This window comes from Hyposmocoma kahamanoa, unplaced genomic scaffold (assembly GCF_003589595.1).
Source record: "Hyposmocoma kahamanoa isolate Upper Pololo Valley unplaced genomic scaffold, ASM358959v1 202, whole genome shotgun sequence".
NCBI classification, from domain to species: domain Eukaryota; kingdom Metazoa; phylum Arthropoda; class Insecta; order Lepidoptera; family Cosmopterigidae; genus Hyposmocoma; species Hyposmocoma kahamanoa.
The window spans coordinates 15,161,065-15,173,005 of NW_020653726.1; the positions used below are offsets into that span (position 1 = coordinate 15,161,065).

At 34.9% G+C, this 11,941-nt stretch overlaps 1 protein-coding gene across 1 annotated transcript in view; it reads right to left on the bottom strand.

The window, feature by feature from the left end:
- The window catches only part of LOC113226798 (androgen-dependent TFPI-regulating protein-like), a 32,691-nt gene extending 22,107 nt beyond the window's left edge, over positions 1 to 10,584 (bottom strand). The window contains exon 1 of the mRNA XM_026459552.1: positions 10,480 to 10,584. The gene's annotated coding sequence lies outside the window, so the exon portion shown is untranslated. The remainder of the gene's footprint in view (positions 1 to 10,479) is intronic.
- Between the last annotated feature and the right edge of the window lie 1,357 nt (positions 10,585 to 11,941).

Genomic DNA, 11,941 nt, shown 5'->3' on the forward strand with positions numbered 1-11,941 from the left:
TATATATATATATATATATATATATATATATATATATATATAATGCATTTGGACGGTGAAAACAAACATTTTATTGTCTTTGTTTAACTACTGCGAGCCGTCGTAAGCCAAAAAAGATAGCACTACATTATTTATGTCAAACACGGGAATCGAAAATACGTAACGTCATCTTAAATGCCAACAGTCCTCATTTTATCATTTTCGGAGTACCCTTTGACATCCGTATCCGGTTGTCAAAGGCAAGTACATCAAATGTCAAAACAATGTTTGGCCAAATGTTTTAGTGAATTATTCGCATGAATTGTAACGAAATGGACAATAATATTGACAGTGAGAACAATTAAGTATTGATGATAATGCGTCGCTGCAGCATTAAGCGGTGCGGCAGTAGAAAAAGCGGAAATCAACCGAATGTTACATTACACTGGCATGTCTTATTCTGCCTATAAATCATACAATAGCGGAAATACCTCATGTAATTAGACTCATTTAAGTAGTTTATTGATAAGTCTTGCCGAATTTTGCTTTGGTTACTTTAGATTGCCTGTTTGTTAGTATATTTTGATGATTGTTGATAACAATTATTTTGGGATAGTGTTGTTTTTGTAAGCAGACATATTATCGATATTCTGTTATGGAAACAATTGACTACGAGGTTTTTATTATTTCATTATTATTTTTTTTTTAAAGTTTACCTACAAATGAAAATAGAAAGAAAGAATGGTTGGAAATTATAGGACTGCCGAACATAAACATTGGATCAAATACCATCTTCTTTTGTTCGCTCCATTCAAATTTAAATAGAACTTTGAATGGAACTTACATGATAATGCAATTCCATCGTTACATTTGTTGGTAAATAACTTTATATTTAATTTTGATTAAAATGGCTCATTACTTGCCTAGTAATAATAGCTTAGTATTAATCACACTTTGATTACAGTAAACTACACAAATTTGCAAACATAAAACACAGTAACAACAGTTTCAACATTCAAGCCATACATTTGCATGTCGATATTGACTTATCTATGATTATGGTACAACACTAAATTATTTTTTAATTTGTGGTGGATATTTTTGGTTTAAGTAGGGACGTTAATTACGTCGATAAGGCAGCTCCTTTCCTTTATTTTTTTCCATCCTCTAAGAGTGATACTAATTTATTGTCTCAATTCTGCAAGTGTCACATGTATGTTTCACTTCACTTTTAATTTTTTATGGCTCCACCATTATATAAAATGACGATTTTGCCAATGTCACGGTCAGAAGAAAAAAAAACATTCTATTGGGACAATAACCGGTGTTGATGGGTTGGTCTATCTTAGGGGATGGAAAATCAAGGAAATCTTAGAGGAAGGAAAAAAAGACTGAAATACCCATTGACTTACAATTATATGGACGTCGGGTCCGCGCTAATAAGTGTCCGCACTTGTAAGGCGCTAAAATCGTATACAGAGCGCCAAACTCCGCTTTAGTCTTCATTTGTTCGACTGACAGCGCGATACTGCGATGACATTACAATTTAAATTTCGAATAGGTTGACTTGGGACATTTTTTTCGTGGTTTTTGTATTAGACCCGTCGTCCATTTATTTGTAAGTCAATGGAAATACCACGTATACGTCGCAAAGTTTCAATTAGACTGACACATGTGAAACTTCATGAGCCAATGATGGGACACCGATTAATGGAATCGAGAATCGATATTAAACTATATCGACCAGCCTAGGATATATTTCAATCAGTGTTATAATATCATGATAAGAACTGAAATCTACTCTTATAAGTAATAATTCACTAATAGCGTCCACCTAATATAATTTCATTTTCAGTTCAGTTAATGGAGATAATAATAATATAATGTGTCAGACAACCACACTAATTGCCTGGGAATAAAACTAGGGAATTCCCTGTACTATGAGTACTAGAGCAACGGAACTCACTCTAGGGCATTTCTAGAACACCCAGACAAGAATTAATTTAGAAAAGTTCAATTCCCATTTTGGTTCAATTCCCATACCTACCGGGAATCGAACCCAGGACCTCCTCATCCAGAGTTCACAATAGAAACTGTTGGGCCACGGAGGTGGGCAGATTTAACCGAACATACATATTTCATGATACACTTTGGTTAAAAATTCACCAAAAATACACAATTTAGACGGAAATACCACAAAGCAGCTGAAAACACGCAACATTTTAAAAATTACCGCCTAACCATTTCTCGACTGGATGAATTGATCGACTCCGTGTTTTCAATGTGTCCCAACACAGTCTTTTTTTCCGGAGGACGTAACTTCATGTTAAGTTGTACAAATGAATAGTAAGATAACTCCAACGGGGATGCATCAGTGGTTTGTGAAAAAGTCTAATTTGAAGCAGCTGCGCTGCTCCAGATTCGCGTCGTATTATTTTTCCCGCCCTGACATTCTAATTAAGCTAATTTATACGGCGGCGTATAGTTTAGTCTGTGGATGCGGATGTGAGTAAATATGTATACAACAAATAACCCTCAATATGTTTGTATTCTTATTTCTTAATATTTGGCCGCGTGCTGCGACACTATACCTGTTTCGTTCTACATGTTGTGTGAGTTCCACAACGAACTTAAAATTAAGAGCGTATATTATATAGTAGGTATATATGTATATGTATAATCCACACGCCAAATAGGCGCCTTGAGTGGCGGACACCAGCCCGTTACACCAAGTACCAAGTAGTATAAATCGATTGGTCAAGAATAAGTGCCAAACTAACAATTTGAAATTTTCACTTCTTGCGTGGGAAATTTGTGGGAAATGCTTCATTTTATAATGAAATGAAGCATTTCCGACACAAGAAGTGAAAATGATCAAATTCTTAGTTTGGCCCTTATACTTAGGACCCATCATGAATTTGACATTAACAATACAATTGCACTAATAATTAATTGACTAAATAAAAATAATTTGACAGCGAATTTTAACAAGACAAATTTCATTCAATTCGGGACGGTTAGACACTAAAAGTTGAAACTAAATATAAATTACAATGGACAAACTTTAGAAGAAGTAGAACGAACTAAATTTCTAGGTGTTATAATTGATAACAAGTTTGAATGGAAGATACATATTGAGTCAGTAATTAATAGTCTAAATCGCTATGTTTATGTTCTAAAGAGACTACGTGACACTTCCGCTATGTCTACTACTTTAGATGCCTATCATAGCTACGTTGCCTCCATGCTTCGATATGAGCTTGTAATATGGGGAAATTCAACGGATGCAAATAAATTATTTGTAGTACAAAAAAGTGTGTACGGGCAATAGGTGGCTTGGGTCCCCGTGAATCGTGTATACCTTTGTTCAAAACTCTTAACATATAATAACCACTGCCTTGTATGTACATTTTTGAGGTGTCTAATTTTGTCAAAAATAATTATGAACTTTTTAAAAGGACACGGCACGTTCACAACAGACATTTAAGACACCCAGACAGATTAGTAAATCACAGTAGTACCAAATTAAGTTACTACCAGAGTCAATGTGGAGCCATATGTGTAAAAATATATAATACTTTACCCTCTAATATAAAAGATATAAATAGTAATCATTTATTTAAACGTAAGCTGATGTCATGGCTGAGAAATAAAAATTTCTGCTCTATTACAGACTTCTTTTCATATAAAGCTCTTCAAATTTGACTATAGGTATAATTGATTTGACCTACAATGACATGAATTTATTACATTATTATTTTTTTATTTTTACTTCGGCATGACATGACAAGCTTACAACTACTTGTAACATGTATAATTAATAACTATAGCTACATTACTAGAATTAACTTCAGATTTATAAAATTTGTATAAAAATGAAAGAGATTTGTAATGTATTACATATATTGACTATGTATTGAAATAAAATTAGAACTTTAACTGTTTTGTGCATGTCTACTGACATTATTTGTAATTTAATCAATTTAATTCAAACATGGAGCTCTATTTCTGTACTGTGTTTCATCTTTTGTTTACCATATTTTAAGCAAATAAATTTTCATTTCATTTTCATTTCATCGATATATAATAGTAGAGTATACTATAGATGATCAAACGAACTTCTTGAAGTGAAGTTCGATCTCGAAGATCGAAGATATAATATTTAACCAGGCAGTTAACTTACTTAAGTTAACTTAGTCCTTAACTTGTTAGGCAACACTGCACGATTTTTAGAGAAAAATGATGAGATTTAGACTGTTATTATTGCAAAATTCCCACCAGAGCTTTAGGTACACATTATATTGTCTAAGTGTATTTTAAGAAAGAGAAGTTAAGGGTAAAGTGATCGCCTCTTGTGGGACTCCGCGGGGGGCGAAAGGCGCGCTGATAACGACAGAAAGGGTAAGGCTGGTGTGCAGTTGATGAGGCCACCTGCAATAAGATTAAATAATGATTCACTTGAGTTAAAATATGTCACGCCGGAAACCAACAGGCTTTGCAGCAGGAGGAACCATGGCTGGGAAGGCCAATACGGAAAACCAAGAGTACCATTAGCTTGGTCATCGATAATTTTGCGTATGCATTTCAATAATAAAAAGAAGGGTGGGAATGATTAAAAAAAGGAATTCCAATTAAGTGTAAAGACATCTACGGCAAATGCATCTGGTTCCTGAAACCGAGAGACAAAAATAGCGGATTTGGCATTGGTGCGGGATGCAAAAGATCAATCTCGGGTTGTTCGAAACGTCTGACAATGGTCTGGAAGGCGCGAGAGGACAACTCCCACTCGGTGCGCTTTTCGCACCATTGCCAAATTTGTTTACTTAAATCATTAGGGTGGGGGTATTGGATCCCACTCTTGCGATTTATGCTACTGATCGCCGTAGTATTGCGTATTCGCAACAATATAACACAATCAGATTATACTAATATAATATAAGAATACTGCAATTCTTAGTAATTGATATGGTGCTTCTTCTAAACAACCTTCCGTTAGCGCTTCTGCGCTACTCGCGCCACATACCTACGGTATCCCAACCGGTGCGCGGTGCATCTGTATAATTTCTAATTTATAACTTGAGGTTCTCATATACGATGAAGTCGAGTAAATATTGTCTGTTCACCAACTTAAATCACTTAGAATTATATTTGGAAGATAAATTGTTGTTTCGTAGTTACCGTCAATGTTTTGAAGACTTAGAAATTTCTTGTATTTCCAGTAATTTTATGTATAATCAACCATACTAAGTCTGGGCAAGCTGAGATGAGGACACTAATCAATTGAGCGTGAATCCGTATGGCACATGAGGGTACTCATTATTTTTTCAAGTAAATGGTACATTTTTTGACGTTTTTCTAAAGGTAAACTTATACTTAAATTTCATGAATCAAAATTGAATCTTAGAAATTTACAAACTTGACCTGGTGGTAACAGAGACTTGCCGTAATTAACGATGAAGCCTAAACATTGCAATAAGTTAATGTTTGCATTAACATTATTGATGCATCGTCATAATCAGCTGCTATACAACAAACATCATCTAAATATACCACGGACTTAAATCGTTGTTGTCTCAAATGTGTTACAACTTCTTTCATGATTTTGGTAAACACTTTCGATGCCGCACGACAACACGGACAAGCCGCATGCCAGAGCAGTAAATTCATAGGTTTCAATTTCATTCGCACCACAAGGTAAATACTGAAATCTGTGGTACTTTCGATCTGCTTCTCAGATAGATGTCAGTGAATATACCTCGTACAGGTGTTTTGGCCATGAAACCCCTGCGAGTTTAAAATGAGTTTTTGTTGCAAATTTGTTAAAAGATGTTATGTTCAATGTGAAACGACTACTACCGTTGCATTCTGGGGCTGAAAAAGTACTAGAAATGTATTGATGTTTTCTAGGACAGCGCTTTGTCACTGCTCCCAAGTCAATTAAGTTTTTAATTGCGATATGCTATTTTTTTCATTGTCGTCTGATAAAAATGAATGTGTTCATTTTTTATTTTCATTATTTACGAGAGTAAGAAAAATCTTACCTTGATCAATGTCCGAGTCGTCCGATGATGTTATGATCCTATAACGCCGATGACGTTTGGCATCTGTATTTTCCAATTTTACTTTTATAATATTCGATTTTTTCTAAGTTTGTTCGCTTTGACATTTTAATGGAGCTGTGCAGGTGTGCTTGTTGCCATGCACGAAAAAGGAATGAGGATAGAAATTTGCGGTTGATGCCTGATAGGGAATGTCAACGTCAAAACATTTCTTTTTTTTTCTCTAAAAACCGTGCAGTGTTGCCTAGCAAGTTAAAGAAACTACCTGCTTAAATATTGTATCGAGAATGAAGCGACGAAATATAATTATTACTGTAAGACTTCTAACAAGTATTTAGATGTTTTCCTTTAAGTGTTCGTTATACAGGTTTGTTTGTAAATACTTACAACATCCCAGGACTATGTTACTAATAACCTAAACAACAACTTTTGTTCCACGACTTTTTTATAACATCATAATAAATTTACTTAAAATAAACTAAGTGCCCAGACACACGAGGAGAAAGTTTCGGGAGGCAACCGCGCGGTCGAAGAGCGGAATCCGCGGCGGCCGCCGCCCAGCGACCGCGTGCACGTGTTCAGAGACCGAACTGTCATGGCAAAATACGCTCTATTTATTTAGCTTTTAGCTGGAAGGCACTAGCTTGTCTGTTGTCTACGCGGTCGCCGAGCGGGGTCCGCTCTTCGACCGCGCCGGGTCCGCTCTTCGACCGCGCGGGGTGAGAGCGATGAAATTCGCGTCGTATAAACGCGCCCTAAATGTTGGTTGTACTATCTGACACTTTTTAGATCTGTATTTTAGCAACGCCTCCCGCATGCTGTCATTCGCAAAAATAATATATCACCTAAAAAAACGTATTTAAATGCATAATGTATGTATTTTTATTTTTGTACGAAAGTAAAATCCGATGAATTATTAAAAATCTTGGAACAAAAGTCGTTATTTGTTGTTATTATAGTATTTTACAAATATCCCTATATAATATAATTTATTGGTCAAATCCACAGAATAAAAAAAAAATACAGTAGAAATACTTAGAGAGCGGGACACGCATGCGAGCAGTACCTACGCGTGGTTCTGAAAGGGTTGTAACTCTAACTAGCCGTGAACAGGTTCACGGCAATGAGATGGGAAACTTCCGGTCCACAAAATTTATTAAAGAAGTAAAGTTTAATGAAAGGGCTGTAACAATAAAAAGGTAAATGTAAAAGAACAGGTACAACAGTATAAAACACTCCCTACACTTTATTATTAAGGCACTTACCCCTAAATGGGCCGAGTAACTGAATTGCAGATATAGGTACACGAAGGCTGACTGTTATAAATTATTACACATGATTTAGCTTATGAAATGATTATAAACGTAGTAGAGAACCAAAATTAGCGATTATTCGCGATGGAATTTGGAACAGCTCGGACTGCTGTGGCGGTCGAGCTGGGAGTGACTGTGGTACGAAAATAAAATGAGAAAGTGAAGGAAGATGGAACAATTCAAATTTAAAATTTAAATACATGTAAAATAAAAAAATGATAGGATACAAGCGGAGAGAGGCGATACAAAGAGGTGAGATGACGGTGTAAGGAGGTCACACCGTCACAATTCTATATACACTTGAGCTTAGTTCGCCATTTTGGCTTTGTAAATTAAGTCGGACTTACATTTGTCACGCGTCAGATCGGTATCGGTTTCATGCACACGACACAAGCCGTCACGTCAGATTGCGACCCACTAATACAAATCTAACCATATTAAATGTATGACTTTGGTACCCTTCATGACATACATTGTTCGCGATGATAAGACTTCTCATTTTCGCCGTATTTCGGAAACACGCTTACGGGTCACGGGTTGACAAGCCAAGCGCTTTACCGTTACGAAATATCGCAAAAATAAGAAGAAATCATATCGTGGTAAGAAACCTATAATTAGTGATGAATATTTAGTGAATAACCATGAAAGCTTTAAAATCTAGTATTTCTGAAGTATAAAAAAATATATTCTATACTTACCGTCTTTAAAATGGAACTTAATTTAAAATAAAATTGATTTTTTCTATATTGTACACCGATTTAAAAAAATAACACGTCCTAAAACTTAAGGGTAATGTTATAAACAAAAACATCAGTCGAGCATACATTACACGTGTACAAACTGTGCGCATATTTATACTCACTCTTAATCTTTTAAATCGCAATCTTTATCGAACTTCCGCGTGACTAGACGATATAGATGGTTAATATAATATATAGCTCAATATAACGTTAAATTAAAAAATAATCATAGAAATTATAATTTGAAAGACATAAAGGTGCAAAAAGTATAACGAACTTTTTTTCACTTTGGATTGGAGTACGTTAAGAAAATTAAACCAAATGCCATCTAGGGACATAATTTTACAATATTTCAATCCCATACCATCAATCTATCCGTACTTTACTTCGCAGCTAACAAACAAAATCCTTCTTTGTCCTGAGTTATCTCCCTAAATATTTCATAGATGGCACTATATTCTATGTGAAAATTGCGGCTCTTGTCATTGGTTGAAACAATTATAACGTGAAATACACATATTATTTGTAGCATTTAACGTTTGGTCCGAAACGCGAAATAGCTGATTGGTTTATTGATGTTAAATTTCACGTTTGAGTACGCTAAGCGCTAATGCTATATTTAGCACTTAGCAAGTATTATAATTGTAGTTATGTTATAAATTATAATTTTGGTTACGTTTTAATACGATTTTGAACTAATGGTGGAACGTTAGCAAAATTTCGCCTGGTGAAGCGATTTAAATTAAGATATAATTAAGTACTTGGATTTATTTAGTTAGTTTAGCGTTTGTTTCATTAATAAGTCGTTGTAATAGTTATATATAAAAGTACGAGTGTGTGCGTTATTATTAATTATTACGAGTGTAATTTACTGTAAATAACCAGTGTAAAGTTCTGTGCAAATTGTAAATAGTAAATTGTTAAAGTATGAAGGGAAGCTCATTGATTTATCGTCTATAACCTGTAACCACCATTTATGTAATAGTTACAAAACAAATGAATTCGGTCGTAACTAACCATAAAAAACTGTAAACTATTCTATAAACAGACCATAGATGCTATACTTAACAAGTTAGCGCACGTCATTATAACTATTTCACGTTTCTTTCCATTCTTTACATTATCACACGACCTTGAGCTGCTAAAAATTACAATTTTAGCACTTTAAATAGAGCGCTATAAAAATTTAGCATTTAGCGTACTATGCGAATATAGCAGTTAATATAATACTAGACGGACTGCTTGGTTTAATTAGATAAATAAAAAAGTAAATATGTATACTGGTTGATTACATTTTTATTATTGTGTTGTATTATTGTGATGATTACTTATTTGGTAATTGAATTTAGGGTGTTCGTCGTGTTATTGGATTATTCTTCCATCGTATGTAAATATTTACTACTAAGGAATTATTCTTTCTTATCCTGTAACTTGGAAGACACCATTGCGGTAAAAATAACCAAGTTAGATTGTATAGAGGTACCAGGGTAGATTCTACACAGGGTACCTTGCTACCAATAACGGTACTTGACTTGACTTGCTATCTATTACACCCAGACTAGAACTAATAAAAAAAATGTTTTTTTACGATACCAAGCGATAGCACGAACAAGTCATGCGCCTGGTGGTAAGCGACACGCCTGTCTATAAGTGCCGCTCAGAGCTTTAAATCGCAATGATCTGAAAGGCACTGCCACTGCGCCCGCCATTCTGAGACATTCTTATATATCCTACTCCTTCCCGGAGAACGATTACCTAAATGTCAGTGGTAATCGAGCTACCTACGTATAGTATGTCGCGCGTTGCGCTCTGAGTGGCACTGCAACTGTTATGGACAGGTGTGTCGCTTACCATCAGGCACACGACTTGTTCATCCCTTAAATTAGTATCATAGCACCCTTACTCTTCAAAACCGAAACGCAATAACGCTCATATTACTGCATGGTGGCAGAAATAGGTAAGGTGGCAGTACATCCCTGAACGAACACTTCCTAAATTCGCGTGGTTCCTAAATTGCACCTACCGGGAAGCAAACTCAGCTTCTCTTAACCTAGAACTCAGAGTGTTAACCACTGGATCACCAAGGATATCCAAACATAGCATATATGCATTTTAGTGCACAACATACGGTTAGCGAATCAATTTTATAGATTGTATTTATTACGTAGTGTTACTAATAACAACCAATAACGTAAACATAAAAGATAAAATAAATTAAATTATTATCGCATTGTTATCCATAGACCACCATGACACACAAATCACATCAATTAGTTTGGCCAACACGACATAATAAACAGTCAAATACAACTTATAAGAGTCATTATACTGTTCACAAGCAAACCTATACCATAAATTGTGCGAGTAGATTGCTCTAAATATACTTACTCGTGTAATTTACTACATTTACACCTAAATAAAGCGAAATAATAATAATAATAACGCACACACTCATTCACTAACAACGCACTGTACTGATTTGACACTGGCTCACTACTGTGTAGCATTTTAGAAACTAAATCATATATAATAATGGAACGTACAATTTAAACGTTGATTTGTAAGGTTCGGATCAAAAATAAGTTACTTATTGGTTACATAATTTTGTATGTGGTTAGGTAAATGTACGCTGCTTACTTCAAATGTTGGATATTAAGACTATTAAGTTTTTATTCCTAGTAAAACACAATAATTAATTATTAAAAACAAAAACAAGTCAAAACAGGTTGTATTTTCAACAACAACAACAATTTTTTAGACGTCGTGGTGTCATGTTTACGAGACAACCCACTGTTCGTAGCTTGTATGAATACCCTACAAGTTACTTTATTTGTCTTACCATTCGAGCTAGTGCGATGTTTACCTGGTTGTGGGGCCTTAGGGAAATGAAAATGCAGAAAGCTCAATTACAAGATTTGTTGTAAGAGATGATAAAAGAGGAAAAGGACGGTTGTAAAAAATAATAAAAGTACAATTATTAAATTATTATAATTGTTGTAGTAGCAGTAGAGCTCCTTGTGAAAGAGTTCGTCCTGGGAAGTACTGCCACTTATTTCTGCAGCCAAGCAAATATTTCGCCCATAAAGTTTACGTCCTGGGAGCTCGATGAACTTAGCTGGTATCATGTAGTAATTTTTATTAATAATTAATATTTTTTTGTATTGTTATTCTATAACTTTTGTACTTAACAGTAGATTATATAAGTATGTAAGTGTACTAACAAAATGGACTGTAAATAATTGTCTGCAATAAATGATGTTTATTTTATTTATTTATAAATTCCGACAAGTCAGAGGTGCGAGTCCGAATTCGTACCCACGACGGCCTCTGCTTGAGAGGCGGTAGTTCGAACTATTATACCAAGGCTTAACTACCTAGACTAGCTACCAAGACTTAATCGGTTTTGGTTAAATTAGGCGTGTCGCGACTTAATTGTCGGATAGAAAATTCAGGCGTTTCGTTGATTCAAAATGAACAAAAATGTTGCTGTTGTTATTGTTGTTGTTGTTGCTTGTTTTTGTATTATGGGTCAATTAAATACTTTCTTAATGCGAACCAACGGTAATCGTGTTGTGTACACTTTTCGCCAATGATACATATATTCACTCGAAACAAATATTATCCACCAGCAATAATTATTATGCCCAAAATAAACATAACCGACAGTTCCTGAATGTCGGATGAATAGTGAGAAATGATTTACAATATTAACCATAGCACTGTGACCTATAATTTTAAAGTTAACTGATAGACATTGTTCTTTTTTTATGAAAACTAGGTGACGGGACGAGCACGTCGTCGGCCTGATGTAAACGGCACGCCGGTCCACAACATTTGCAGTACTACTCAG